The 25,858-nt window shown below is 47.8% G+C and overlaps 1 protein-coding gene across 1 annotated transcript in view; it reads right to left on the bottom strand.

The window, feature by feature from the left end:
- Window positions 1-25,858, bottom strand: part of LOC138569976 (probable acyl-CoA dehydrogenase 6) — a 908,321-nt gene that overhangs the window by 575,532 nt on the left and 306,931 nt on the right. The gene's annotated exons all lie outside the window — the stretch shown is intronic.

Here is a 25,858-nt window from a genome sequence, read left to right as displayed (position 1 = left end):
TGTACGGGGGCCTCCCACATTGATAGCGCAGGCGGGAAGTCACGCTGGCTACTGTGGTACCGTCCTTGACTCCAGAAGCAAGACAAGCTAATGGGTTCAGCACAACCCGGGGAGTCGGAGGAAGCCGATAGCAAACTGAATAGTGTTGAGCCTAAGGTTCCAAGTGGCAACATTATAGAAAAGGCAAGGAACATGAGAACAAAGAACTTGTGTGTGTTTGAACTTTTGGGAGAGAAGGGCCAGCTGCAGAGTGGTCAGGCACCGCAGGAGTGCTCATTGCAAGGACTCTTGCTGGCCCCTTTTGTTTTGTGCGAAAACTGCAAGTACCAGAAGGCCCTAGGACAGGGTGGTGTGAAATGTCAGAGTGGACCTACAAGGGGCACGTCAAATCTCTTGTACAATCAAAAGTCTCTGACCCATTGCCAAAAGGAAGCTAGGGGAAGGGAACCCATCTTTCTGAATTGAGTGTTCTGTGAACTGTGCCAAGTGTGAACCCAACAGAGGGAAGCCAAAAGAAAGCTATGGGAAGGGAACCCTGCTTTCTGATGAGATGAAGCAAATCATGAACTGTGTGAAAAAATCATGAACTGTGTTAAAGATGTCTATGTGAACCCGACGGAGGGATGCTAAGAGAAAAGCTAAGAGAGTAAATCCTGGTAGTGATAAAACAAAGTGAACAGTGCAAATCGGGGTGAAGCAAGATGCACCCGAGAACATTGTGTTGATAGTCAAAGTGAAAGGCTGTAGTGAAGCCGGCAGAGGGAGGCCCATGTTGTAAGGAGGATTCGAGCCCGGCGGGGGATCCTAGGGGTGATGAGGAATCACCCAAGGTGCAAGTCTACAGAAGGGACTTTTGTTTGTTGTTTTGAGACAGGAGGCCTCCTAAGGCAAGAGACTTAGTAGAAAAGAGACTTGGCCCCTGAGTGTGCTGTGCTCAGAAGTCCTGTCTTGTCCAGTACCTAAAACGTGGTCAGGGAGACCCAGCTATACCATCCTAACTTATCATTTTGTGAACACTTCTTTCTTTTCTGGTAAACATTATCCCATCCTCTTTTGTAACTTTGTGGCAGTATTTGTTTTTTTAATAAAGGCCCTTTTTATTTGACAAGACGCTACTAGAGCTTGCTCCTATCTTAGCTTTAGGTTTAGATTAGGGGTTGTTCTCACCCATGCAAACAGTTTATTAAACACCCTTTAACTGTGATCAGTTTTGCCTGTCTTTACTGTTGCCACCATGAGTTCCTTACAACACTGGACTAACCTCCAAATGTTTTCTGCTAAGCCTTTCTCTCACAGATCGTGTTAAAACATAGCTTTAGAAATGCAGAACTCCCAGCATGCTTTCAGAAACAGAGGAAGCATTTCTGCGCCGCTAACCAGTGGGGTCGCTGTTCTGAAGAGTGGAGAGTAGAGCGGCCCACACCACCCTCGTCAGAACATCTCACAGAGATCCCAGCACCCGGGACTACGGTTCCCATCAGACGTGACATGGTATGTCATGCATTGCCTCTTGGGAAGGGGCCAGTGCGTGGCGTGGTATTCGCCTGCTTTCAGACAAACAGCAGATAGGGGCTCACACGGCGATCCACTCCTTCACAGCAAGTGATAAAGAAATTAAGTTGAAACAAGCATAACGAGCAAAGACTCGCATTGGGCTCAGCTCTCCTCAGCCCACGTGCAGGTTTGGTTACTAGAAAGTTGCGGGTAGCAGATTACCGCCATACAGACTGCAGACTGAGCTCAGCTCAAGCTATTTCTTCAATGGGCTCACATATACAGATCACTAATGGCTTGGGATCAAGCAGATCCCAGGTGGGGTGGAGATAATGACCAAGATGAGGTGTCAGAGGATACTGACCTCACACTGAGTTTTAATTCCCAGAGGAGACCCCTGGGTTCTGAGCTTACAGTACTAGGAGATGAGGCGGAAGGACGCCTTTTTCACCCCTCAACAGAGGCAGGAGCTCTAGAGGTCTCAGAAGTAGCGGTTTCTACAAGCACCAAGGTGAACCCGCAGGTGAGCGAGCATGGCACGCAGTACCCACCAGTGTGGCGCAGGACAGAACAATTTTTAGAAAACTGGTGCAAGTTATCAGGCGGTGCATGGGTGCTACAGACGGTAACAGGGCTGCACCTAGAATTCGTGGAGGAACCCAGACAGGCACGTCCCCGCCACCTCTGCCCTGGATAAGGAGACCAGGTTTCAGCTGGAGGCAGAATGCCCCAGACCGGAGCGACCGGGTAAGGTGGCTGAGACCCCAGAACCTGACCCTAAAATGCTCACTTTCATGACAAAGGTGTCCAAGGACGTCAGGAAGGGCATGCACAGTACTTGGAAGTCATGCCAGGACAAGGTCCTTGACCTAGCCAGGCCCACAGCAAAAATGATGGACCTAGTGGGGCATACAAGAGACACCGGGGAGCAGGTGGACACGCAGGGGCTAGCAAATTGGGCACAGTGCGCTTTATGCCTACTCAGAAATTTGAATTGTGCTCTCTCTTCAGAGAGGCTAAAATGCCTGCTATTAAAAATTGATGAGAAGTTATGGGATCTAGCTTCTTATGAAGCAGGTGAAGGAGCTCTTTGGTGAGGCCTTCGTCAAAGTAATTATCAAGTTTGTGGGGACATTTAGTGGACTTGAGAAGGCCCAGGTGTCCATAAGGAACGTGTTCCCCTAGGAGAGATTTTTTTTTCCGGGACCAGCTCGACCGGTCGCTTTAATTCCCAGAGGAGACCAATGTCTGAGCACAGAGTACTGGGAGATGAGGCAGCAGGATGCCCCCCCCCTGCTCCAACAGAGGCAGGAACTTCAGAGGTCTCAGAAGCAGGAGGTTTCTACAGGCACCAACAGTGCACACGCAGGTGAGAGCATGGCACGCAGTAGCCACCAGTGGAGGCAGGACAGAACAATTTGCAGAAAACTAGCACAAGCTATCAGGCGATGTATGGGTGATACAGACAGTAACAGGGTGTTGCCCGGAATTTGAGGAGAAACCCATGCAGGCGCGCCCCCCCCCCCCTCAGTTGCCACATCGCAGGAAGAAGATCTCCTATAAGATGCAAAGCTAAGTCTGCTGGCACAGAAGTGAGAAATAGAGCAATCAGATATGCTAGTCCCCGGTTTCCAGAGTAACATGTTACTTGTCCGGCACAAGGTCAAAGTTCGGTCAGTCCTTAACCTCAGGAAGAACAACAGCTGGTTAGTTTACAGACATATTAAAATGAAGGGACTCCACCTACTGGGCGATATCCTCAGGAAGGGTGACTGGTTATCAAGGCTAGACCTGAAGGACGTATACCTGTCGCTTTTTGAGGTTTACTTTACATGGAGAGGGCAATCCTGGCATTTCAGGAGACTTCCATTCGGCCTCTCCTCAGCACCCTGGGCTTTTACCAAATTGATGAGGCCAGTAGCAGCAGCGCTCCATGAGATGGGGTTGCTGTTACTCATTTATCTAGATGACATCCTATTCATGGCGGACAAAAGAGAGAGGCTACAGACTCAAGTGCAAGGGGCAACCTCCGTCCTAACCAGCCTAGGTTTCCTAGTGAACATAGAGAAATTGTCTCTTGCCCCCAGCAAGAGGACAGAATTGCTAGTTTCTGTAACAGATACTCAGAAACTGACCCTTTAGCTGCCTACTCTCAAGGTGAGAGCAATGATATGATAGGTTATTTATAACGTGCTTAATACCCAGAGGTTTCTAAGCGCTGACCCGGGGATCAAACCTGAGTTGCTCAATGTCGTCTTGCTACCAAGGCGAGCACATTGCCCCTGAGCTATCCTCCAGAGACTCTTTCGGTAATGAACGAGTTGAGGGTAGTTCTCAAGAAATCAGTTAAATTGCTTTGGAGTCTAGCCAGAGTAGCGGGCCTGCTCACAGCATCCATCCAAGCAATTTTTCTCGCTCCACTACAGAGCCCTTCAGAGGCTAAAGATCAGGCAACTCCGAGGAGGCATGCTTTACTAGCAGTTGGTACCGCTAGCCAAAGAAAGCGGGACATAGCTGCTGTGGTGGCTCCACAACATGCGGCGTGGAAGGGGCAAGCCATTTTCGGTGACGTTTCAGAGCTAATCATAGAATCTGATGCCAGCAGGTCAGGCTGGGGTGCCAGATGCAGGCAGTTGCAGATTGGGGGGAGGGGAATGGTCACCGGCAGAACTAGAGTTACACATCAACTATTTGGAACTGTTAGCAGGCTTGTACGCCATTTAAGTTCTTAAAATGTGCCACACGCCCATAGGTCCCAGAGGGCAACAAAAAACAGGATAAACACAGAATGCAAATAATCATGCAGGAACTGTTACGCTCACCTGGTATCCACAGGGACGCCACCCAGCCGGGTTACTCGCTGGTATGCTTCTCAGCTTTGCCCTGATGTGGTCTGCGGGGAAGGTTCTGCCTTGTGGTAGAATTAGGCGTGCTCTCCGTCCTGCCTTCTTTGCAGGGGCGCGTTGTCTTTCATGGGCGAGTGCGGTCCAGTTACTTCACTGATGCTGGCCCGTTTGATATTGTTCAGGTAGGTCTTATTTCTGTTCTTTAGTTTTGTTGCTATCCTGCATGTCTTTCTTTGTTTAAAATGTCTCTTTTTTTCTCCCTTAGGTATGCAGAGCTTCAGCGCGGCGAAATGGCTTGGTTGAGCCCCGCTGGTAAATGATGGCGCATTAAGAGCGCTATGATGCCGTAAGCAAGCGCTATGCGCAGCGCTGCAATGTCTTGACTTTGCTAACCTGTGTTTTCCTTCCTTTTAGGTCGCGGTGTTCTTCAGCACGAGTGGAATGTCCGGAGTGTTGCCAGCTGAGAGGCAACCAGCCAGTAAGCCTTTTGAGCAGTTTATAATTTGTAAATGTCTCTACTGCTTTCTTTAATGATGCCTCTATCTTCCTCTTTCAGGTCGTTCTGTCCGGGAGGCGTGCAGATTCGAGGAAGCTGTTCTCAGTAGCTGCGAGTGTTTAAAGATGAAGACTGCAGGTAAGATGGTGCTGCTAATGATGTTCCTTTTGTCTCCTTGCAGGTTCTGCTTCTCCGAGGTTCGAGGGAATAGCTGGGCATGGTGAGCGTCACGTTGCAAGCTGCAAAGTAACGCAAAGCGTGTTGTCTTGCTCGGGTGTGGTTTAAATAGCCCCAACAAAATAGTCCAGGTAAAGTAGTCTCTAGGCTGCCACACCCAAAACACTAGACCACATATCTTGGTTCCTAGGAACCAAGCTATGTGGATGCCTCCATGTTGGCTGACAACACAATAAAGTAGTTCCCAAGCACATTGTTTTTCATGGTGTATGAGCCTGGCGCCATAGGTGCCAGGACTGGCCCCAGGAGGGTTTTTGAAGAATATGCCAGGCTCCAGAGGCCCGAGTCCTGACGCCATCTGGCCAATGGGTTTGCCAGAGGGGGTTTTGGGGAGGGTCGTGACAGCACTCCCCCTAAGGCCCCTCTCACGGTGTTCCTTCTGTCTGGCCCAGGTTTAGTTGGGGAGTTCCGATGGAATTTCCCGATTAGACGCGGTGCGTGGATGTTCTCACTGGGCTCCCAGGATCTATCTTGTGGTCCAAATCCTTTCCAATCGACAAGATAATATAGCTTGGACTTAGAGTAGTTAGAGTCCAAGATATCTTTGACTTCGAATTTTGATTCTCTGTCAACAAGTATGGGCTTTGGTGGTGTCCCAATCCGTGTGCCGGGTTGCATTGGTTTCAAGAAGGACATGAAATACCGGGTGGATTTGTAGATTAGGTGGTAAATCCAGTTTCACGGCTACTGGGTTGATAATTGCCTTAATGGTATAGGGTCCTAAGTATCTGGGATGAAAGGTCCGGTTTCCCTTGATGGGTACAAATTTAGCGGCTAACCAAACTTTGTCTCCTACTTGATAATCAGGGGCCTTTTTCCGGTGTTGGTCGGCGAATCTCTTGTTTTTCTTTGGCATGAATAAGGTGTTCCTTTGCCCTTTTGAAAGCCTGAGTAATGGTTGTGTGTAGAGTCTTTACCGCTGGCATTTCCAAGCTGGCTGGAAGGTCTAGTTCAGAGGTACGTGGATGTCTGCCATAAAGGGTATAGAAGGGCGTTTGTCCCGTGCTTAAATGCAAAGAATTGTTATATGCATATTCGGCTATCCATAGGTGGTCTTTCCAATTCATTTGTTCGTGGTGCAGCATGCACCGTAAATATTGCTTGAGTGTCTGATAGTGTCTGATTGGTTCTCTCGGTTTTGGGCGTCTGTTTGGAGATGGTGACTGGTAGATAGCCGAACGTCAATCTGTGCCATTGCACAACATTTTTCCAGAGGTTTGAAACAAACTGGCTGCCTCGATCAGAGACCAGAACCGAAGGGAAGCCATGTAGCTTAACCACGCCCTCCAGGAACACTTTTGCTAAAGTGGCTGCATCTGGGAGGCCTTTAAGAGGAATACAATGGGCCATCTTCGAGAATAAGTCCACAACTACAAGGATGGTGTTGAACCCTTGGCTTGGAGGTAGATCAGTGATGAAGTCAAGGGAAAGAGTGTGCCATGGAACTGGAGGAATGTCCAATGGTTGTAGGAGACCAGATGGTTTTTGTTTCTGTGATTTATTTTGTGCGCAGACACTGCAGGACTCAATATACTGAATGATGTCCTTATGCCAGGTAGGCCACCAAAAGTTCTTTCACCTTAGCAATGGTTTTGCCGATCCGAGGATGCCCTTCGATCAGTGAATCGTGATAGTTTGAAATAATATGCTGTTGGAATTCCTTCTTGGGTACATATAGGCGATCCCTAAAAACGGTAGATGGTCCTTGATGGTATATTGCTCTCCTTGAGTTTGCCATGCGAGATAAGGCATCCGCCTTTCCGTTTCTGACTCCTGGTCGAATTGTGATTATGTAATCATATTCGGTGAAGAAAAGGGCCCACTGTAATTGGCGTGAGGACTGGGCCTTGGCTGTTTTGAGATATTGCAGGTTTCGGTGGTCTGTGATGACTGTAATGGTGTGTCTGGCCCCCAGAAGGTAGTGCCTCCAGGCTTTAAAGGCGGATTTGATAGCCAAGAGTTCCTTGTCCGTGATGGCATAATTAATCTCTGGAGGGGAGAACTTTTTCGACCAGAAGGCCACAGGATGTAGCTGGCCGGTTTCCGGGTCTCTCTGTGAAAGGACAGCCCCCATTGCGAGACTGGATGCATCAGTTTCAACGACATAAGGGAGGTCTGGACGAGGATGTCGCAGGATTGGGGCAGAGGTAAACCTTTGTTTAAGTTTCTGAAAGGCTTCTTCTGCTTCTTCGGTCCAAGCAAACTTTATTGTTTTTTTGTAATAGTACTGTGATTGGAGGTGCACAACCTGAGAGAAGTCTGGGATGAACCGGCGGTAGAAGTTCGCAAAGCCCAGCATGCTTTGTACCCCTTTCAGAGACGTCGGTAAAGGCCATTTCAGAATGCATCTACCTTGTGCACGTCCATTCTCATGCCTCCTGGAGTAAGGATAAAACCAAGAAATTCTACTTCGGTGATGTGAAAAAAGCATTTTTCAAGCTTTGCAAACAAGTGATGTTGACGGAGCTTGGTGAGGACTAACGAACGTGCCTGACATGATCTTGTTCCGAGGCTGAGTATACTAAGATGTTGTCTATGTACACTAAGGCGTACACATCAATTAACTCCCTTAAGACGTCATTCATGAAATACTGGAATGCCGCAGGAGTGTTGCATAACCCGGAGGGCATGACTTGATATTCAAACAAGCCATACTTAGTACAGAAGGCGGTTTTCCATTCATCTCCTTTTATGACTCGGACCAGGTGGTACGCTCCTCGAAGGTCCAATTTGGTATAAATCTGGGCATCTTTAACTTGGACTAGCATCTCAGGGATAAGTGGCAAGGGGTAGCGGTTCTTTACAGTGATCTGGTTCAAAGCGCGGTAGTCAATACAGGTTCTCAAGCCTCCTTCCTTTTTCAGTACGAACAACAAAGGACTGGCTGCGGGGGACTTCGAAGGATGGATACATCCGTTTGCAAGGTACTGGTCTAAATAGGATCTCAAATGAAGGTTTTCTGGTTCTGTGAGAACATAGATCCTGCCGCAAGGGATCTGTGCACCAGGAACAAGGTCGATCTGACAGTCATAGGGCCTGTGCGGCGGCAATGTATTGGCTTAGTCCTTTCGGAAAACATCCTGGAAATCATGGTATTCACTTGGCAAGGTATTAGTTGCTCCCAGGGTTGATACTGTCACTCCGGGAGTCATAGGGATACAGACGTCGGGTTTCACCTCTTGGTAATAGCAGGCAGGGGAGCAGTCACCTGCGAAGGTTAAATTTCATGCCCGCCAGTCTATCAAAGGGTTGTGAGCAACCAACCATGGCATCCCTAGTATTAGCCTGAACTGAGGTGCCTTGATGAGATCGAATGAAATAGACTCCCGATGTCCGACCTGCACAGCAAGGATACCCTGGCCGTGCACTGGGTTACTGGTACGGAAGCGATTTCTGTCCCATCCATGGTGGTTACCTTGTCCATAGTTGGCTTAGAACACAAATGAAGCCCCATCTCTGCTGCCAGTTCTTGATCAATATAATTTCCAACTGCTCCGCTGTCGATGTATGCTTCAACGGCATGCATTTTTGACAACTGTTGGTGGTTAATTAAGATCACTGGTATTGGAAGGTGCGAGGTCAGCAACTCTTTCTTCTCACTCGACAAACTGACATCTACGTTTGTCGAGCTTGTTAGTTTTCCGACTCCTTAGCTTCATCCTTCTCTGTGGCCCCGACTGTTCTTCTTGGAGGTTTTACTGGACAGTCCTTCGGGAAATGTCCTGGTTTCCCACAATACAAACAAAGCTGTTGTCTTCTTTTGTCCCGCTCTTGTTTTGTTAATGGAGGCCGTATCCCTCCAATCTGCATGGGTTCTCCAGCATTTTCAGGTACACAGGGTGTGTTTTCCCTTGGCCGAACATACACGGCCCGAGGGTCCATCTTAGACCGGTCTGCCTTTTGGTCCTGCAACCCGTGGTCTAGCTGCACGACCCGATTTTTGAATTCTGTACAGTCTCTAGGTGGATCAACCACCTGGGCTAAGACGTCCTTTAATTCGCCTCGTAAGCCTCAATGGAATAACATGGTTCTTTTGTTTTCTGGCCACCTAGCTTCGGCAACCAGTCTGTTGAAGGTAGCAATGTACGTTAACAAGTCCTGATTCCCCTGTCGGAGGGACAAGAGTTCATGGTCTACTGCTTGTTCCTGGGTATGGCGAGCAAAAGGTTTTTCCATTTCTCTCTGGAACCCCCCCAAAGTCATGTAATAGAGCATCGTCATGGGTTACCAACGGCACCGAGCAATCTGCTGCACTACCACTCAGGTATGAGAAGACAAAAGCTACCCGAGCTTGGTCATTTGGAAATGCTCCAGGCCTACAAAGAAAACAAAGGCGGCACTGATTGATGAATGCCGCATACTTCTGTGGGTCACCTGAGGACCTTTCTGGTGGTGCCAGGGGCACTGTTCCAGGTAACGTGATCTGTACCGGAGTGGGTGAAATGGCGGGGTTTTGCATCGCTGGATTGCTTCCAGGTAGAGGCGTCTGTCCTGCCTGTGATTGCAAGTATTGCCTGCTTATCTCTTCAGTGCGTTCTTTGGTCACTATTAGGTCTCTCCGGGGGGCATTAGTCTCTTGTCCGGCAGAATGAACCTCACCAGAAGCTCTCCTAGTAATTGCGCCAATTGGTCCATTTCTGATGTCCCCATGGCGCCCAGGTGGATTTGTTATGGCAGGCTTTGCGTTCTGTTACGCTCACCTGGTATCCCCAGGGACGCCACCCAGCCAGGTTACTCGCTGGTATGCTTCTCAGCTTTGCCCTGATGTGGTCTGCGGGGAAGTTTCCGCCTTGTGGTAGAATTAGGCGTGCTCTCCGTCCTGCCTTCTTTGCAGGGGCGCGTTGTCTTTCATGGGCGAGTGCGGTCCAGTTACTTCGCTGACGCCGGCCCGTTTGATATTGTTCAGTTAGATCTTCTTGCTGTTCTTTAGTTTTGTTGCTATCCTGCTTGCCTTTCTTTGTTTAAAATGTCTCTTTTTTCTCCCTTGCGGAGCTTCAGCGCGGCGACTGGCTTGGTTGAGCCCTGCTCGTAAATGATGGCGCATTAAGAGCGCTATGATGCGGTAAGTAAGCGCTAGGCGCAGCGCTGCGAAGTCTTCCCTTTGCTAACCTGTGTTTTCCTTCCTTGTAGGTCACGGTGTTCTTCGGCACAAGTGTAATGTCCGGAGTGGTGCCAGCCGAGAGGCGACCAGCCAGGTAAGCCTTTTGAGCAGTTTGTAATTTGTAAATGTCTCTACTGCTTTCTTTAATGATGCCTCTATCTTCCTCTTTCAGGTCGTTCTGTCCGGGAGGCGTGCGATTCGAGGAAGCTGTTCTCAGTAGCTGCGAGTGTTTAAAGATGAAGATTGCAGTCAAGATGCTGCTGCTAATGATGTTCCTTTTGTCTCCTTGCAGGTTCTGCTTCTCCGAGGTTCCAGGGAATAGCTGGACACGGTGAGCGTCACGTTGCAAGCTGCAAAGTAACGCGAAGCGTGTTGTCTTGCTCGGGTGTGGTTTAAATAGCCCCAACAAAATAGTCCAGGTAAAGTAGTCCCTAGGCTGCCACACCCAAAACACTAGACTGCATAGCTTGGTTCCAGGGAACCAAGCTATGTGGATGCCTCCATGTTGGCTGACAACACAAAGTAGTTCCCAAGCACATTGTTTTTCATGGTGTATGAGCATGGCACCATAGGCGCCAGGACTGGCCCCAGGATGGTTTTTGAAGAGGATGCCAGGCTCTTGAGGCCCGAGTGCTGACTCCACCAGGCCAATGGGTTTGCCAAAGGGGGTTTTGGGTGAGGGTCGTGACAGGAACAAAGCAAAAGGTCCATGCTCCACAGACAACGACACTATAGAGCAGAAAAGTCAACAACTATGAGACTCTCAACAAGTCCTTACAGGTGGACGGAAAGGATGGCATATTACATTTACCACAACCCAACACTATACAATCCCTGCCATTCTGGGTGAGCCACTGATCTTAACCCTTCAAATAATTTCAAGTTCTGACATTCTTACGATACCTGGCCCAGTCTTTTGGCGTAACCATGCCTGCGCCTTATTCCTCACGGGTTCATGTTCCACTGAACTCTACACATTGGTAATGACAAAGTTTCTATGGTCCATAACAGCCTTCTTCATGAAGTCGTCAGCAATTGGGGACATGAAAATGTTGCCAATACGCAAGTTTCAGGGGAGACTATATTTAGGAATAATGATATTCTCTTGGAGATGCAGTACAGCGACTTGGGCAACCTCTCCTTCAGTCCGCAAGGGAAGCAGGGGTGGTTGAACATGATTTCCAACTGTGATGGGAATATTAGGAGCTGAGCTTACGGGTTGGGTAGCAATTTTTGATTTTCATAGTTTGATCCGAAAGCTGTTTCGGATTCACCTTCTGATGTGGTTGTCAAATACGAGTTATATCTAGTATCCCTGGTATTTATACTCTTTCCATTCACTGAGTTGATTTTTTCCTAAGAGGGCCAGGCAATTTAGGTTGTATTTGGGTATTTGAAAATTCTGATTTGTATTAGTCTTAGATATTTGATCTTATCTATGGACTGTTAGTAGGGTTTGTCTACTTTCACTCGATGGAATTGCACTGGTAGTTTGTCCTTTATATGTATCCAGAAACAGAAATCTGTAATATGCTTGCATAAATTAAGCTCTCCGATTAGCCGATCCTTAATTACCAGCCATTGAGTAGGACTAGTCCGATCAAAATGGCAAGTTTGTTCTTCTTTCCTCCAGCGATTCCGGGGGAAGACTGTACAAGGGATTGCACAATAACAATATCTGTATTTTGCAATATTGATTGATTAGGGGCTAATTTGTCTTTAGACATATGAGAAGCAATCAGAGATGGCATTGTAACATCAGACCTTTAAACACGACTTTCAGTAGAATCCATCTGAAAGGGACACCGCCCTCTCTTCGATATAAATGGTCAACTTAATGGGTGATTGAATTGGCCACAAACAGCCAGTGTTTTCCAAAGGGAGAGCGCAATGCTGCATGCTGCTGCGGATGGACAATATATCTGCGTTTCACTATATAAACAAGATGGGGGGGGGGGGACGAGATTCAGAATGCTAGTCAAACTAGCGAAGGATTTCTGGCACTTTTGTCTGAATCGGAGGATCTCTGTACCAGGATCTGATGGGAGTGCAGAACACTTTTGCGGATTGTTGTTATTTGCAGGTCTCGAGTGGCTTGCAGTTGCACATAACAGTCATCGACAGAACACAACACAAATGGGGACCTTTCAATACGGACCTCTTCACTTCCAGACTGAACACTCAGATAATGAGATACTTCAGCTGGAGACTAGATCTGGAGGAGCTAGGGACAGATGCCTGTCTGCAGCACGGGGCAGGCGTGTGCACTATGTGTTCCTACCTTTTGCGATGCTTGCAAGGGCACTAGCAAGGATTCACAGAGAAAGAGCAGAGGTAGTGATAGTGATGCCATAATGGAAGTCGCAAGTATGGTTTCCAGTTCTTATGGAACTTTCCTCATATTTCCCGCAGAGGATTACCTAATGGACGGACCCGCTGATGGACCCATCAGGAAACGTATACCCCCTAGGGCAGGAGCAGAGCCTGGCGCTGATCGGGTGCAGACATTCAGGCACAGATGGAATATGGCAGGACTTTTGGAGAAAGCTGCAGTGCTCATTGAGGTGTTTTGGCCCCATCCACAGCCAAGAGCTATAGTGCCACATGGCAGGCCGGGGAGAGATGAGGCAGGTGGCAGAGTATTCATCCCATTTCTGCCCCTGTAGTGCAGGTGATAAACTTTCTAGCAATCCTGCCCATTCAGGGAAGAGCATTTAGGACTGTGGGAGTGCACAGATCAGCCATTTCGGCAGGCCACAAGCCAGTAACCAGCGCACTGGTAGGTAAGCATCTGGCAATCATTAGGCTGATCAAAAGGGTGAATGTTAGCATGCCCCCTTACCAAAGTATTCCTCCTTGTGTGACTTCAATGTAGACCTTAAGCTTTTCGACCAGTGGCCGGGTAACGACTAGCTATCGGTTTGACAACTATCTGGCAAGCTAGCAACCCTGCTATATTTATTTTCTTGTAGACACGTGTCAGACGTCGAAGCACTGAAGACTGACCAGAAGGAATTTATACCTGGATGGAATTGTGTTCAGCATAGCGTGGCGTACCAAGACCAACTCTGCAGTCATTTCTTAACCATATTTTCCACATACCAGCAAGCTATGTGCAGCACAGTGCACGCCAGAAGTCTGGCCATGTGGAGGGACGCAGCTGTCATGCAGGAGGCCTTATGTGGTAGTATCCGCCACCAGAGTGAGATGGGGGAGAGGGGTTATGGCTGTAGCAGGGGTGGATGTGTCCATTTTCGGAGCACCTCCCGTACGAGAAGCCATGGCTTCCGAGGCTTTTGCAGCAGTCGTGTCCTTACAAGATATCATGAGGGCAGCGGATTGGTCTAGTGACTCCACGTTCAAGACTTTCTATTTCAAGCCATTGCTGCAGCGTTCATAGAGTTCTTTGAACAAGCATAATGCTCACCTCCGGTCTTGACATAGAACGAAGATTACCCACACAGCGAGTCTTGATTCTATTAAAGACACAGAGGCGATCATTATACATCCCAGAAAATTAAATTCACATTAAGAAATGTAGTGTACGTCACTTGTATGCGAATGATCAGTGTATTCCCCTCCCTAATTATCCATTCTCTTTTGTAACAGGAGACTACCAGTAGAGTGGTTGAGAGTCCAGGGGCAACGAGTTGGTACCACAGTTAAGGTCTTGAGTTGTTTCCGGCCAGGAGCATAGTTCAGTGATGGACTGTTCTGGTTTCATTGGACTATTTGCTCGGAAGTGTCTGTTTAAGCCACCCAAAAAGAAGAGGAAGGGACCTAGGCAGAACACAACATGTGGAGGGGTGCACCTTGATTGGATGGGAGCAGGGCACTCAGGACTACAGGAAGGAGAGGAACTGTGGGGGATAGTAGTCCCTTTTTTGCTAGTTTCTTGTTTTTTCTACAGTTGTTTACTGATGTTTTGAAAAAAAGAATGGCAAGTTTTGAAAGGCTCCTGGAGCATGGCTAATAAAGAAGTAAAGCATATTGCTTGCCTCTGTGCCAACAGAATCAAGACTCCCTGTGCCGTACTCTTGGGTAATGTTCATTATGCACTAACAATACTGCCAGAAAAGTGGACTGAGGCAAGCATTACAGTGATTTGTTCAGGACCACACAACATTCGGTGAATGTGTAAACCCGGATTTTAGGCCTAATCTCCCATTTCCAAATGCCAGATTTCCTTGTACAACAGCTATACAGACAAATTCCAGCACAAGTGAACTCTGCCGCTCCTCACACTCAAATGTATGCACACACTGTGACAAAATGACTTCTGCTCTGCAGAAGTACAAGTATGAGTAGTGGCTAAACTGCCTGCTCATCCCCCACACATGTTCAGGGATCCCAATCATAAAGGGCAATAAGGCACAGACAGGAGATATACCATACTCACCTTTTGTGGTAATGTGGGCCGACGGAAGGCTATACTCTTAGAAGGAGGTGCGATTGTGTGACAGTAGCCACACAAACAGTAATAGTACATAATTCCAAAATAAAAAAAGTACAAATCAATCAAGGTTCTATACAAATATATATACTTAAACAAAATCAATCATACAATTAGCTATAAAAAAAACGGTACACAAACCCACCCCCTGCAAAAGAAGACCGAATATGCACAATACATGTGTGTTGGCACTTTGGACGCATTAGTGGCGAGGAAAAGGGCAAGACTTGCAATAATGTCACTCAAAATATATGGTTTTAGGAAAAAGATGCAACACAGGCCTGAACTAATCTATAGGGCCAAACAAAAGGACCAAGGAAACATAAGCTCTCAATAGTGTCCGATTCCAGTTCTTATGCAGTTCAACAGTCAAATCAGGCTTCGATATGTCATGTGTGGTGGTCTAACCAGGTTCAAAGCCGGTGTGTCGCACTGATCCCAGGCAGCAAGTCTGTGTCAAGTCATGTTGAAGCAGTGCTCCTTGCGATTTGAAGGTGGCGGCAGGCAATGCAGGTCGATGGATCACCAGCAGTGCTTCAAAACGAGGACTACCTTTGGTTCAGCTCATTAAGTGATGCAATGTTCCAGTGGTTTCAGTTGAGCTGTGATACCAAGTCCTAGCGGCTTGATGCTTGATTCAATGCTGCGATAGTTCAAAGTTGTCTGCTGTGGTAGGTCAAAAGGTGGAGACAGAACAGCTTTTCTCATTTCAAGATTCTTTATTCAAATAATACATGAAAAATCCCTTGCTATCCCTAGTCTATGGGTTTCCCTCCGTGACCAAAATAACTAAGGTGCTTGACATCTTTTGTGAAGTTCAAAAGTAAACAGTTGTCTTCCGTCTAATTCTAAGCTACTCTGTCCCTACCACTAATATAATACAACAAAAGACCAGTAGAATAACTCCCTTCTCCTGGATAGGCTTTGTCAGCTTTAGCAAGCAATCTTGAGATATTGCTCGGCTATCTCGTGAAGTAATTGGTTTAGTTCTTGTAGGGAACTTTTCCCTGTCCTGGTTTCCTCTACTTGTTCCCTTGGCAGGCCTTTCCTCATGAGCTTTGTTAGCTTTGGAAATCCTGGAAAAAGATCTCTCTTCAGTGTCTCTAAAAGTCTTTCTCTTCCTGGTTCCAGTAGACTGATTACCCATTTGTGTGATTTGTATTCTCCCTGTTGCTACAGTTCTTCAACTCTTTGTGCATATGACAGTTGATATCATATTACCTCTCTTCTGATTCATTGTCTTTTTCCTTGCTATTCTTATTGTAGGCTCAATAGTAATTATCTTTTCCAGTTCTTAAATCACCAAGATGAGTAGGATGGGCTTAACAATGGTTTTTCTCTTCTGACCACCCACTGTGGCAAGTAGGCTGAAAGTATTTTTTATTTCTGTGTTCCCATTCCCTCCTGGCTCTCTCGCCGTCCATGTTACCTTGCTCTTCGAGGGTTGGTGTCCCAGGCCGGTTCCCAGGAGCGTGACTTAATATGTGGTCAGGATAGCTTGGTTTCTCGTTCTGTCTGCTGTGGACTCTTCTCCAGAGTTCAAGGCTCCAACGGTCTCGGCGTAGTTGTCGGAGTGACCAATACACTCCTCCAAGATCACGTCACCGTTCTTGCCTGCTTCTCCTTGTGGTTTTCTTCCCCTCTGCTCATCAGCCTTGGGCTTCTGGCCGACAACACGTTCTGCCTTCCTCTCAACTGAGAAGCTCTTGGGGGGTGCCTGTCTCACCCCAACCCCCCCCCCTGTGATGTCCCAGTTATCACCACCCCTAGAGGGATTATTGCGTAGTGGACTCACCTGCCTATCCTCTAATCCGAGAAGAAGCAACTGAATATCGGGATTCGTCACACTGCACAATGCGCTTCTGAGCCTAACAGGAGACAAGGATCTGCTGGGGCAATGTGTCAATGAACCAATTATATGGATGCAAGCCGCGGTTTAAAGTTTGAAGGCGAGTTTCAAAGGCCACGCAGGTCTTGGTGGTTTGACAGATTTGAACACAGGTCAAATTCAGTTTGAGTTGATTCAAGCAAAGTAAATAGGAGGTCTGGCTGCTTTGACTTCCCTGGATGCTTACGACCCACTGCAGGGGCTACAGGACAAAGTGGGGGCTACAAGAGAAGGTGAGATCTGTTCAGACTATGCTCACCCAGCCTATGGAGTTTTGGCATTGGCCCTTAGCAAAGTCACCCCCAATGTGCCATGGGGTAACTAGCAAGCAGAGCTTTCCCCTGCCTTGCAACACCCGTCTTCACCTCTTGCAGAGGGCTTTGGGAAGGACTGCTCTCACAACCGGGTCCAGATGATTTCTTCCTGGTGTCCTTGAAAGTACAAAAGGTGAATTAAAGAAGAGGTGGGAGACCCCCGCTTTTATAGGTAAAGGCCGCATAAGATTGGATGAAAGCAAGCCTGCCTTAAGGGGAGCAATCCTGGTCCTTCAGACAAGTGATGCTTATTTTCTGATGTTACACCCAGAATACCTTGTTCTGTTAGTGGGGACAGGAAGCAGAGAAGAGAAAGACCCACAGAAAATCAAGATGAAAGAACCCTTTCTCAAACTCACTAGTGCTCAGACTGTTCTACCTCTGCCCCTTTCACAATATGCAGCTTTAATAATTCTCTGGTATGAAACCCTCTAGGTTGAGGCAGGCATTTGATAGAGAATGGTCTCTGAATCCAGACTCCCAGGTGAAATACCTTTGTGGGATATTGGGCCTGGCAGGGAGAAGTAACTAATATTATTCCCGGAGAGTCAACAGAGGCAGGCATCCTGTCTTTTGTCTCATTCACTGAAGGCTGCCAGTCAAACAGCCTGGAATCCACATAGCTTCTCAGAACGTGTCTAAGCTCACAGGTGTGAGACACCTGCAGATGTCTCACCTGCTAGTCCCTGGGAATCTGTCAACAGGGTGGCCAGGACACATCCATCGCTTTTGGATCCAGTTCCTGGGGGTGGACCAGTGCGGGAGGATCACCTGGGTGATGGGTCTTCGGGGAGCTGGACATCGGATGGTGAGACGTGGTATCCCCTTCCCTGTAACACCTGTACCCCATCCTACCAGGCAGGATACTTAGGAACTCAACCACACCCTTCACAAAAACTCACTATGAGAGAAAATGGACTAACACCCAGGCCGTATACCTGGCATGTCTGAATACAATGGTCAGGCAGGGTCAGACAATTGCTGAACATCACACACAACTGACTTCCATTATATTTCCCCACACGGATAAAAGGCAGAGTATGTGAGCACAGTCTGCGCGAGGCAAAGCTCACGAGAAAGCAGCAGTTCCAAGATGGCAGTTTAATATGAGGAATAAGATGGCAAAACAGAAAGCGATAGCAAGGAGGGAAGTGCCCTTGACCTTTTTGACAAAGGCGATGTTACTTTCACGAAACCTGTGTCGATAATCAAGGCGGGGAGAATCGCCTGCTGCTGTGGTATGATATGATGTGGCATTTATAACAAGCCTGCCTATACACAAGTGTTTCAAGGCGCAATGAGGCATGGGAGGGGGAATGGAGGGAAGACAGAGACCGCGATCTTACTAGGCCAGGTGACATTGAGATCGCGCAAGTGCAGGTGAGGGGGGAAGTGCAAGGGGCAAGGAGGAGGGGGCAGTGCAGTAAATAGGATCAACAGTAATAATACATAGAATAAATAAAACAATAGGTAAAAAGTGCAGCCAGCTTGTGGCAAGTGCAGGGGTAAGTGCAGACATCAAGTACCAAGAGCTGGTGGGGGCTGTAGGGATACAGAAACAGCCCCTAAGTGCAGGGGTTGCCCGGGAGGTAGTGCAAGTGGGCAGCTGGTGGGGGAGGGGACCTGGGCCCGAGAACAGAGGGTAGCCAGGTGACCAGTGCAGTTTCAGTCAGGAATTCAGCAGGGGAGAGAAGGAGAGAAAGCAGAAGCAATGAGGAAGGTCTTGAGGTGCTTCTGGAACCAGAGATGGTTCTCCTCAAGTTTTGGGGAGGCCCCAGCCGAAGAAAGATCTACCACCATCAAGTTGCTCGGATGCTTGGAGTAGCGACTGATCCTGAGGGAGTTGGAGGCGGATGAGCGAAGAGCTCGAGAGGGAAGAGATTCAGGAAGAGAGAGTTGAAGTTATTGAGGCCCAAGAAGGCCTTTTGGACAATGCAGAAGGTTTTGAACTTGCAGCCACTGGGAGTCAGTGCAGAGATTTCAGTGCTAGAGAAGCGATCCCTGGGAATGAGGCCAAGGGCAAGTCTTGCAGTCCTGTTTTGGATGAATTGCAGAGGGCAGAGAGTAGAAGCAGGAAGATTTAGAAAGAGGCTGTTGCAGTAATCCAGCCTAGAGAGAACCAGAGCTCTGGAGACAGTGAGCTTCTGGGGGAAGGAGAGGAAAGGAAGAATACCTATGAGGAGGTGCAGCTGGTAGTGTGACTTCTTAAGAGATGTTAGAGATGTGAGGAGAGAAGGAGAGTGAGGAGTTGAAGATGACCTCAAGGTTTTTAGCCTCACAGGTGAGAGAACGAAGAGGGCCAAGGGAGGTCGGCCAGAGAGCGATAGGAAATGAGGGAGCAGGTGTGCCGATGAGGAGAATCTCAGTCTTAATGGCATTAACGCAGAGGTCAATGGCGGCACACCACTCCTAGAAAGCGGACAGACAGTCCGAGATGAGAGAAGGAGAAGAGGTGGCTGAAGGGAGCCTGAAAATGAGCTGAGTGTCATCCGCATAGCACAGAAATTTGGGGCAGCGAGCCACAATGCCGTGGGCAAGAAGTGCCAGGTATTGGTTGAACAGCCAGGGAGAGAAGTTAGACCCCTCGGGAACACCACATGTAGAGATAGAGGAGAGAAAGGTCGATCAGAGAGGAAAGAAGTCAGCCAAGCCAGAGCCTGATCAGTGATACCCAGGTTATCACAGAGACTGTGGAGCAGGATGGCCTGGTTGACCGTTTCAAATGCAGAAGATAGATCAAGTAAGAAGAAGACACAGGTAGTATTGGAGTCAAGGTTTGAGAGCAGGTCTTCACGGATGTTCAGAAGAGCAGTTTCCGTGCTTCTAGTAGCTCTGAAACCAGACTGATGGTCATGGAGACAACCAACCAATTCAGTGTGAAGATTAAGCTGGGAGATGGCCAGTTTTCTAAGAGTTTTTCCAGGAAAGGAGTAATGGAGACTGGGCGGTGGTTAGCAGGGCAGGACGGGTTGGCTGAGGGTTTCTTAGGAAGAGGGTGCACAAGGGAGTGCTTCAGGAGGAAGGGAAGACTCCAATAGTGAAGGAGTAGTTGCAGAAGTCTTCCAAAGCAGGAGCCAGGGTATCAATGTGGTCCTTGATGGTTTTAGAGGAACATAGGAAAACCTGTTTCGACGAGACTTTCATATATCAGACTTGTCTAGAAACCTCATCAGGGGAGAACAGGGGAAAGGCAGAGAAGGAGGGAGGAGGGGTTGCCACAGAAGGGCCAGAGGAAAAGCAGGGAGTAGAGAGGAGGAGAGGAAGAGAGAGCGGATAGGTTGTCCTGAGTTTAAAGATGAAATGAGAAGCCAGGGCCTTGCAGAGGATCCAGGAGGAGATAAGAGAGGTAGAGACTGCAGCAGGATTGGCCAGGTAGATTTTAAAAAGTTCAGCTGAGTTGTTGGATGCCGCAGAGACACGGGCTTGGATGAGGGCTCTCTTCTTGGTGTGAACAAATAGCCAGTATTGCCTTTGGAGCTGGTGGCGGGCCAGTTTGTCTGAGGATGTATAGGAGGAACACCACCTTGCGCTTAAGGGTGATGAGGTCCGAGTTGTACCAGGAGTTGCACTTGGCTTTGGGCTTCAAGCAGATCCTCATGACAGGGGCAAGAACATCAAGAGTATCAGATGTAGCAGAGTGGAGCATGGAAAGGGCTGTGTTAGGGTGTGAGTCAGCCGAAGGGGGAGAGGGGAAGAGAAAGTTGTTGTGAATGCCTCAAATGACACACGCTTCATGGATCGGATAACTGACAAGGTAGGTGGCAGTGCTGGAGTTGGCGTGGCCTGAGGGTGAGCTGGGAGGAAAGGAGAAAGTGATCACTCCAGGAGAGAGGAGTGGTGAGAGGGATGGAAAGGGGAAGGTCTGAAGAGATCAGAACATCCAGAGTGTGCCCTGCAAAGTGAGTCGGGCCAGAGGGAGGACAGAGAATGAGAGAGAGTTGCAGAGTTTGCGAAAGAGTCCAGAGGAAGGACTGGAAGCATCCTAAAAGAGGAGCTGAGTGGTCTAGGCCAGGACGGAAGAGGAGATGTCCGCCCACTCAGAGAGGAAGGAGAAGAACAGACAGGTGGCCGATAGATAGTAGCCACAGTAAGGGAATGGCTGGGAGAGAGAGAGAGCCTGCATACTAGGCATTCAAAAGTGGAACAGGCCTGTTGTAATAACTATCACACTAATATTTTAGCACGGCTAGAACAAACATAGGAAACACCTACCTGAATCCTTTCCCTGAGGCTATTACGAGAATGAGGAAATACCTAGAAGTCCCTCCGCTGGCCGGAACGTAAAAGTCCAGGCCAGGGGTGAGCCCTCCAGGGAAAACCCCCGTAGGGGAAAAAACCCTTTGCCGAGAAGAGCTGCTGGGGTTCGAGGTGTCCAGATAGCTGCTTCCCGGGGAATGTCCGGATGATATGGATGTTACTTCTCAATGTAATAAATGATCTTCGCGCAGTCAGTAAGGACTACTGGAAATGGGTAACAATATAAGAGGACATTCAAGTTTAACCCACAACACATTCATTAATTAATAAATGGAGTATAGGAAAGAAGAAATGGGGGGCTAACCCAAAACTAGCCAAAGATAAGCACTGAAAGAGGAAAGGTGTGGCCCCCGATTTTAGACCCGGGATGTTAGTAGGAACTGACCAGAAAGCTGTGAAAAAAAGCAGAAAAGTATGAACCAGGTAGAAGAGGGAGCTGGACTGACTTCCTATAGATATTCGTGAGGAATCTTACCCTCGGAGAAAGATGGTGAGAAGAGCTCCGCTCCAAACGTGGGTCAGAGTAAATAGCTACGAGAGACGAATTGAAGCTTTTGCCTGAAGGAAAACAGGGAATGAGATCTACATATAAAGCCACAAGATCTCTCCCCGCTATATAATGAGAGAGCAGATGAGAAGAATACGAAGAGACGTACCCGCTCAGCGAGCGTTTGTGGTCAAAGGAGACGTCTCCGCCATGTCGTGCAGGCGGAAGAATTCTGGAGCGATGAAGGGATTCCTTTGCAGATAGCTAGGAAAAAGGTTGGGACGAAAGCCAGAACAAGGGTTAAAGTGCCTATCAGGTCAGATGAGCTAGAAAGATAATTTGAGGTATGGGAAGGAGCAGTAGTAATTAGTTAGTAAGCAAACTCACGAAGCGTAGCTGGGCTCTGTGGAGAGTAGCAACGCGCTGAACTGCCGTCGCCGTCTCATGATAAGCGTAGCGTGCGTAGGGGGGCGTGGCCATGGATAGGTTGATCGCTGATTGCAACACTAGACCGCCGCCTGCAGTACTGAAATCCACCATGTTACAGGAAGGAGACCGGTAAAGTGCTGCCAGATCGCTGCGCTGTGTCCCCATCCTGACAGTGTTTATTACACCTGCGTAGGAATGACAGCGGCAGAAATCCACTCAGGGAAGATCAGGCCTACACCCCCTCCGGAACGATTGGACCTGGGCGCGGAGAGGATCTTGTAGCCGTCAGGGAGGAAAGTGTCAAAGCTCATGACAGAGCTGGCCATGAACCATCTTTCGGTGAGAGCGAGGACATCGAGGTCAAGTTCTTCAAGGAGGCGGCAGATGTCAGGAGTGTTTGATAGATGAGCAAGAGTTTAGAGTGGCAATATGGAGAAGGTTGCCATCCTTGAAAGACTTCCGGGCAGGGGTACAAATCAGGTAGTGTCGAAGAAGCCCGAGGGGGGGCAGAAGAGGAAGGAGGAGAGGTCAAGGTAGTTAAAGAGGAGACAGCAGGGGGAGGCAAGGAAGCTGTGGATGGAAGAGAGGGGACAGCAGGAGAAGAAAGGAAATTGATGAGGCGCGGGAAGAGTCTATCAAAGAGGAGAAGGTTGCCCTGAGTGCCTTGTACCAAGACAGTGCCATTCAGGTAAACAAGACAGAGGAGTGGAAGGAGGCCAGGAGGGCCTCCCGCCGGGTGCCACCATTAATGACAAAGAGACCATATGAAGAGTAGATAGGTCAGGTGAGGGAACGACAAAAGAGGATGTCGGTGAGGGTTTGCCTGGAGGAAGCACTGGTATTGGTGTCAGCGATAGGGAGGCCTGGGTTGGGGACCAGGATGTCCTTTTTAAACTTCTTCCTACCAATTTTAGTAGGGAAAGCAGGATAGTCGATAGAGAAGCAGTTAGAAAAGATAGGAGAAACAGACAGCACCATAGAGTACATAGGGAGAGGAGAGAAGAGGAAGCGGGGACAGAGGAGGGGGTTGGGGCAGGGAGTAAACCAGGGAAGGACACAGGGAGGAGGGCAAGCAGACGAGACAAGGAGAGACGAGACAATAGTGGACAATTGAACACAATGACAAGAGCTCAGACAGTAGTGGAACAGTTTGCTAGATGAACGTTTTGCTAAGAAGGCAAAACCAAGGACAACACTACTTTCACAATATAGTTCAACACCAGAGACAAAAACACCTAGGTCTGAGAGTCCTGTATAGTGGGAGAAAGGCCTAGGTTTCACAATGTAACTTAAATACTTTCACAATAAGAACGGGAGTACTGTTAAAGCAGGGATAATACCTGGTTGAGAAGCAGGGCTCCAATGTTCCACAGCTCCATGCAGCACTGGTTACTGGCGTGACTGGCATTAGCAGCCATTTTGAAAAACACTGGACAGTGTGAACAAATACAGTCTATTCTGTAGTGGAACCACGCTACAGTTCTGGTGCCAGCAGTTCCACAAGGTTCAAAGGGTGAAAAACCTTACAGCATGCCCCTTCCCAGTGTCTGGATCACCAGGTTTGCACAGGTGTAGGAGATGAAAACGGTAAAGCAGCCGAGTAGCGTTTACTTTGGTAGCAGGTACCCATGACCGTTCAGAGACATCGTATCCATATTCATACTCTGGGGTCCCATCAATAGGTAGGGGCGGTGGCGCTGTTCACTGTCTTCTAGTACTTGTGCCAGGTTCATATTGTTTCAATAGAAAAAAATGGACAATCGGGTGGATCCTCTTCCAGGAGTGTGGTAAAGCCAATTTGACTGCAATGGGTATGATGATTTATGAAATGCAGACTGGTCCCAGATATAATGGGTTACATTTGGAAGGTGTCAGTCTCTTTATTAAGTATTTAGTAGACATCCATACCTTGTCGCCTATTAGATAAACAGGTTGTTGTGATCGGTGCTTGTCAGCATACATCTTCACTTGTTCGCAGGTCCGTTGCAAGAGAGTCATGGCTTGTTGTTGCCCATCTCGGATATTGGTAAGGTGAAGGTCTACTTATGGAATGGCTGTGGATGGAGGCAGATGGAATGGAACAGCAGTAGGATGAAATCCATAAGCACAGTAAAAGGGGGTGTTTTTTATAGATGAATGATAGGCATGATTATAGGCAATTCTGTATTAGGAAGCAGGGCTACCCAGTCATCCAGAGCGGAGGTGGAAAAACAATGCAAGTACTATTTCATGGTTTAATTAGTTTGTTCAGTAAGAACGTTTCATTGTGGATGGTAGCCTAAGGAGGAGGATCGTTTGATTCCAAGACTAGAGCACAGGGCTGACCAAAATGTTGACGTGTACTGTGATCCTCTGTCCCAAATGATGGTAGACGGCAACCTGTGAAGGTGGAATATGTTTCTTAGGAAGACCAAGGCCATCTCTTTAGCAGAAGGGAGCTTCGGGAAGCTGTGCTAAATGCCCTTTTGGCTGAAGGCATCAACGTTCACCATTATCACAGTGAATCCTTGTGCTGGAGGTAATTCAACAACAAATCTGTGGCAATAACTGCCTAAAGGACGTGAGGAGAAGGCCGGTTGTTATAACTTCCCTAAATATCTTTGATGGTTCGCTTACTCTGAGCGCAGATGAAGCAGGTCGCCACAAACGTTTACATCATTTTTTACTGTTGGCTACCAAAATGATCTTCCTATTAGAAGAAGAGTGGACAACACACTATGTCCTGCGGTTCTGCTGTCATGGCCTAGGTAAAGGATCCATTGTCGAACATCGGGGTTGTGTACAAGACCTTGCTATCCTTACATAGTAAACCTTCTTTCAAGGAAATACTTGGGTCCAATGTTATTGTTGGATTTTGTTTCAGGTAGAAGGACATCCCTTCTTGGAGTTCTTGGATCAAGGTCCTCACATGAAACAAAAAATCTGGGGTCTCATTATTCTTTCTGGAGGTTGTACTTTGATACGATACGTACTGTCTTTCCTAGACAAAGCACCAGCCACAAAGTTGACAGAGCCAAGTATATAGGTAACAAAGAAATCTTACTGTGCATAGAAGTAAGCCCACCGGGCTTGTTGACTATTTCTATATTCCATGTTTTACAGAGCACAAATATTTGTATTATCTATTCTTATTTCCACCGAATTCTGTGTCCCAAGGAGGAGGTGTTTCCATTCTGTGAAAGCGGTCTTGATGGCAAGTTGTTGCTTTTCGAGAACTGTGTAGTTCTTAAGGTCCGACAATGTGTGTGATAGGTATGTCAATGGATGCTCTTCATTATCTTTTATTTTTGTAGAAGAACTGCACCCAGTGCATTACCAGAAGCATCAGCCTCAACAATTATTTGCTGAGAAGGTCAGGTTGTCAAAGAATAGGGGCAGTGGAGAAGGATGTTTTGAGGAGTACACATGCTTCTTCAGTGGCGGAAGTCCAAATGAGAGGCACATCTTTCTAGAGTAAGCGAGTCAAAGGACGTACTATTTAGCATAATTGGCAATTCACCTTCTATAGAAATTGGGGAGACCAAGACATTTTTGGATGTCTTTCACTGATTTCAGAGTAGGGCAGTGTTAGATGGCGTCTATCTTGCACTGATCCATTTTAATGCCAGCATTGGAGAGTAAAAAACCAAGATAAGGCATAGTACTCACTCCAAAAAGGCATTTATCTGGTTTTATGAACAGCTGATTTTCTTGTAGTCTTGATAAGACCTCCTTGAAGTGAAATATGTGGTCTGTCTTCCTCCTGGAGTAGATGAGGATGTCATCAAAATAAATTATCATGGAGTGAAAAAGCAAGTCTGAGAAAATGTGAACAACAAAATGCTGTCAAACTGCTGGGGCGTTTGTAAGGCCAAAA

This window comes from Ambystoma mexicanum, chromosome 2q (genome assembly GCF_040938575.1).
Source record: "Ambystoma mexicanum isolate Mex_15411 chromosome 2q, UKY_AmexF1_1, whole genome shotgun sequence".
Lineage (NCBI taxonomy): Eukaryota > Metazoa > Chordata > Amphibia > Caudata > Ambystomatidae > Ambystoma > Ambystoma mexicanum.
This window is presented reverse-complemented; position numbering and strand designations above follow the sequence as displayed.